This window comes from Pseudoliparis swirei, chromosome 20, assembly GCF_029220125.1.
Source record: "Pseudoliparis swirei isolate HS2019 ecotype Mariana Trench chromosome 20, NWPU_hadal_v1, whole genome shotgun sequence".
Classification (NCBI taxonomy): Eukaryota; Metazoa; Chordata; class Actinopteri; order Perciformes; family Liparidae; genus Pseudoliparis; species Pseudoliparis swirei.
The window spans coordinates 28,883,497-28,888,502 of record NC_079407.1 but is presented as its reverse complement, the minus strand read 5'-3'; the positions used below and the strand labels follow the sequence as shown (position 1 = coordinate 28,888,502).

At 49.5% G+C, this 5,006-nt stretch overlaps 1 long non-coding RNA gene across 1 annotated transcript; it reads left to right on the top strand.

Annotated features, from left to right (window-relative positions):
* Positions 1-234: 234 nt before the first annotated feature.
* On the top strand, positions 235-1,501 carry LOC130210527 (uncharacterized). Its single transcript, XR_008834827.1, has 2 exons — positions 235-872; positions 1,249-1,501. It is a non-coding gene; the product is annotated as an uncharacterized LOC130210527 (long non-coding RNA).
* Positions 1,502-5,006: the final 3,505 nt, after the last annotated feature.

The window sequence follows — 5,006 nt, the reverse complement described above, 5'->3', positions numbered from 1 at the left end:
CAGACCTGGCAACCCTGCTGCCCAGAGCTCCACGGAGGTACGCGAGCAACATAGCTAGCAGAAGCTTTATGTTAGCATGGCGTCGGCGACTGAAAACTCTGGTATCTCTACACCAAACACCTTTCAATCGACGGTCAGATATTGACAAGAAGAGGTTGAAAGAGTTGGGACCCGAACATCCGGATTTAAAAATTCTGCAGCAAAGCGCTGACCGCGGGAGGACGACACCGGAGGTGCTCCTCAAGCCGATATGCTAACCGGAGCTGGTTAGCTGAATGCTCCATGAGTAATTCGTTTTTTGTTCCCCCTGTCTGTTTTCCAAAGTCCTGGGACGGAAACTCTCTGGACTACAACGGGGTGAGGGATCTACAGAGCTTCAGACAAGTGTAAAGCACGAATCTTGCCGCAGTTATCTAGCTAAGAACATGGAGCTAACTCGCTAACAGCATGAAGCTAACCCTGTTTGCAGACCGAACTGGCATCGAAAACACAACGAAGAAGTTCTGAAAAACAGACACATTCCCTCCAGAATAATGGAAACAGGCTGGTTACAGACATGATTGACTTTAACCAGAGTTATTAAGAAGTTTGACCACTTTAAAGAGAGGAGGCTACTTTTCTTTACATATAGTGGGTCTACTCTGTCAAACAGTTAGAAATGTATTCTGTCATTTCTTGTTTTCAATGTATTGTATTTTATTTTTGTTTGTTGTTCAACGATATTATTGAGTGTTTGTGAATTTTATTTTAATGAGCTATTTTTATTTAGCGTTATTTTTAAAAATCTGTTTCCTGCGGAAATTGCTTTCCATCTGTTGCACTTCCTGCTCCTGAGTCCGTCTTTCCGTCACAATGGTTTTATATTGCCGAGGGTGATTTGAGTGAAAAATGATTTTGCACTATTTTGGCTATATTCTTTAATAAAAATTAACCGTTTATGTTACATACAGTAATGGAATGTTAATACGATCCCGGCGTCCAGCTGTCGTGTCATTTAGACTGTCAAAATATACGTTTGGTGGCGGTTTCATTGAGCCACTTTCTAGCTCATGTAGTTATTTATTTTGTCCATCAGGGGTCTCTGTTTTCCCCTTGTATGTTACATGTCATGGTTTTTGATGAGAATTGTTATTACTTACATTGAATGTGGTCCTGTCTTCCATGGACAATGTTTTTTTATTGCTGAGGGAAGTGGAAGTGCAGAGACAAATCAGAAGGCAAATGTGTGTGTTCTGTTGTCTTCTGCAGAATAAATAAGTGCTGGGAAAATCCACCATCTGAGCCGACTTCTTCCATGCCCGTTCCACATCAGTTACATCTGCTCTGAACCTCTTTCATGTGAGGGTGAAACTCTTTTATTTTGCAAACCTCTGAAACCCAACCCAATGTTCCTTAAAGCTGCTCTGAACCTCTCATGCTAAAGTTACAGTGTGTTGATAGTTGTTGTTGGACAGTGTTGAGCACGCTGTGTTCTTGAAATAAAGCTTTGTTTTTTACAATATTCTACTCAAAACCTCTTTTCTTCTCATTGTTGAGTGATATTTAAACCACGTCGCCCAACTGCGCACCCCCCCAAAAAAATGTCACCAGCCGCCACTGCCTCTGAACTACACGCTGGCTCCCCTCTAGTGGTCACCCTCTGAACTACACGCTGGCTCCCCTCTAGTGGTCAGGCTCTGAACTACACGCTGGCTCCCCTCTAGTGGTCACCCTCTGAACTACACGCTGGCTCCCCTCTAGTGGTCAGGCTCTGAACTACACGCTGGCTCCCCTCTAGTGGTCACCCTCTGAACTACACGCTGGCTCCCCTCTAGTGGTCAGGCTCTGAACTACACGCTGGCTCCCCTCAGTGGTCAGGCTCTGAACTACACGCTGGCTCCCTCAGTGGTCAGGCTCTGAACTACACGCTGGCTCCCCTCTAGTGGTCACCCTCTGAACTACACGCTGGCTCCCCTCTAGTGGTCAGGCTCTGAACTACACGCTGGCTCCCCTCTAGTGGTCAGGCTCTGAACTACACGCTGGCTCCCCCAGTGGTCAGGCTCTGAACTACACGCTGGCTCCCCCAGTGGTCACCCTCTGAACTACACGCTGGCTCCCCTCTAGTGGTCAGGCTCTGAACTACACGCTGGCTCCCCTCAGTGGTCAGGCTCTGAACTACACGCTGGCTCCCCTCTAGTGGTCAGGCTCTGAACTACACGCTGGCTCCCCTCTAGTGGTCAGGCTCTGAACTACACGCTGGCTCCCCTCTAGTGGTCAGGCTCTGAACTACACGCTGGCTCCCCTCTAGTGGTCAGGCTCTGAACTACACGCTGGCTCCCCTCTAGTGGTCAGGCTCTGAACTACACGCTGGCTCCCCTCTAGTGGTCAGGCTCTGAACTACACGCTGGCTCCCCTCTAGTGGTCAGGCTCTGAACTACACGCTGGCTCCCCTCTAGTGGTCACCCTCTGAACTACACGCTGGCTCCCCTCTAGTGGTCAGGCTCTGAACTACACGCTGGCTCCCCTCTAGTGGTCAGGCTCTGAACTACACGCTGGCTCCCCTCTAGTGGTCACCCTCTGAACTACACGCTGGCTCCCCTCTAGTGGTCAGGCTCTGAACTACACGCTGGCTCCCCTCTAGTGGTCACCCTCTGAACTACACGCTGGCTCCGCTCTAGTGGTCAGGCTCTGAACTACACGCTGGCTCCCCTCTAGTGGTCAGGCTCTGAACTACACGCTGGCTCCCCTCTAGTGGTCAGGCTCTGAACTACACGCTGGCTCCCCTCTAGTGGTCACCCTCTGAACTACACGCTGGCTCCCCTCTAGTGGTCAGGCTCTGAACTACACGCTGGCTCCCCTCTAGTGGTCACCCTCTGAACTACACGCTGGCTCCCCTCTAGTGGTCACCCTCTGAACTACACGCTGGCTCCCCTCTAGTGGTCAGGCTCTGAACTACACGCTGGCTCCCCTCTAGTGGTCAGGCTCTGAACTACACGCTGGCTCCCCAGTGGTCAGGCTCTGAACTACACGCTGGCTCCCTCTAGTGGTCACCCTCTGAACTACACGCTGGCTCCCCACTAGAGGTCACCCTCTGAACTACACGCTGGCTCCCCCAGTGGTCAGGCTCTGAACTACACGCTGGCTCCCCAGTGGTCAGGCTCTGAACTACACGCTGGCTCCCCTCTAGTGGTCACCCTCTGAACTACACGCTGGCTCCCCTCTAGTGGTCAGGCTCTGAACTACACGCTGGCTCCCCTCTAGTGGTCAGGCTCTGAACTACACGCTGGCTCCCCTCTAGTGGTCACCCTCTGAACTACACGCTGGCTCCCCCAGTGGTCACCTCTGAACTACACGCTGGCTCCCCTCTAGTGGTCAGGCTCTGAACTACACGCTGGCTCCCCTCTAGTGGTCAGGCTCTGAACTACACGCTGGCTCCCCTCTAGTGGTCAGGCTCTGAACTACACGCTGGCTCCCCTCTAGTGGTCACCCTCTGAACTACACGCTGGCTCCCCTCTAGTGGTCACCCTCTGAACTACACGCTGGCTCCGCTCTAGTGGTCACCCTCTGAACTACACGCTGGCTCCCCTCTAGTGGTCAGGCTCTGAACTACACGCTGGCTCCGCTCTAGTGGTCACCCTCTGAACTACACGCTGGCTCCGCTCTGTGTTGGGCTCTTAAACTCTTCATGAAGTCCGTCTGCAGGTGAAGACTTTAAGTCGCTCACATGATGTGGGTCCACGTGGACTACGTGAGTCCCTTTAGGACCTCTTACCTTCTAGCTCGAGACAGCAGGAGTCCGGGTGTCTGGATCCCACGGTGGAGACGTGAAGGACACCGTGAACTGAGAGCGTGTTCCTGTGGTCTCCAGCATCCTCTACCGTCTGAAAGGAGATGACTCAGTGTATGAATATAAAGGGGGAGGGGCTTGGGGTCTATGGGGGTCTGCGTGAGGAGCCAGGCAGAGCCCGGCGGCTGCATGTGAGCAGGGCTCTGTGAGGCCTCCCAGCGAAGGCCGTACCAGGAAGTGAAGAGACGCTTTGTCTCCGGGTCAGACTGCTTCTGTGAATGAGTAGCGTATTGATCACGGTGGCCGGTCGATCAGCTGCTGTGATGTATAGCGATCGCTTCAGTGGCCTGGATTTAAAAATAGACCTGGTGGGCGTAGTGGTCTACAGGACCAGAGGGACACCATGGGTCTGATGCTTCATGTCAACACAAGAACATGTTTCCTCGAACAACACTCACATGAAACGAGCTCTCTGGCCACTTCATTAGGTACACGTCATCCAAAGCTTTACATGAGAGGTAATGGAGCTGTATATTTATTAATGAGAGTAATTAGTGTTTGTGTTGAACTGTGTTTTAAAAATGTTGTAATTAATACATAATATGTGTATATATGTTATTATATATATATTTTCATATATATATTATCATTAGTGCTGTGAAAAATAACGCGTTAACTCAGTTAATTAAATTACAGGTTTAACTAGTTGTTTTTTTTAACGCATTTAACGCATGCGCAGAATGAGCTTCCAATCCGTCTGTTGTTGGTCGTCTCTCCAGCAGCGTGTCATTCTGTCTCTAGTGTCGCGTTAACACGACTCCGATCTCCGTCTCGCGCGCCGCAGAGCTCGGATGCCGGCGTGTGCGCGCACATCGACGAAAAGTCACTTCTCCCCGTCAACAACTCTTCTCGGAGCTCTTGCCTCTCTTGAGAGCCTGTAAATGTATATATGTGATTAATCATGATTAATCCACAGAAACCTGTGATTAACCTGATTACAATTTTTAATCGTTTCACAGCCCTAATTATTATATATATATATTCCTGTCCACTCCTAGGAAATGTCCCTGATGATATTGCGCATATACTATTTATTTATTGTGAATTTGGTCAAATTACAACAAAAGTAGAACAAAAGTTATTTTATTTTAAACTTCAGTTCAACTGTTTTCCTCAAAGAATCAACGATAGTTTAACTGATGTTTTAATTATTAATTAATATATATTTGTATTTACTCTA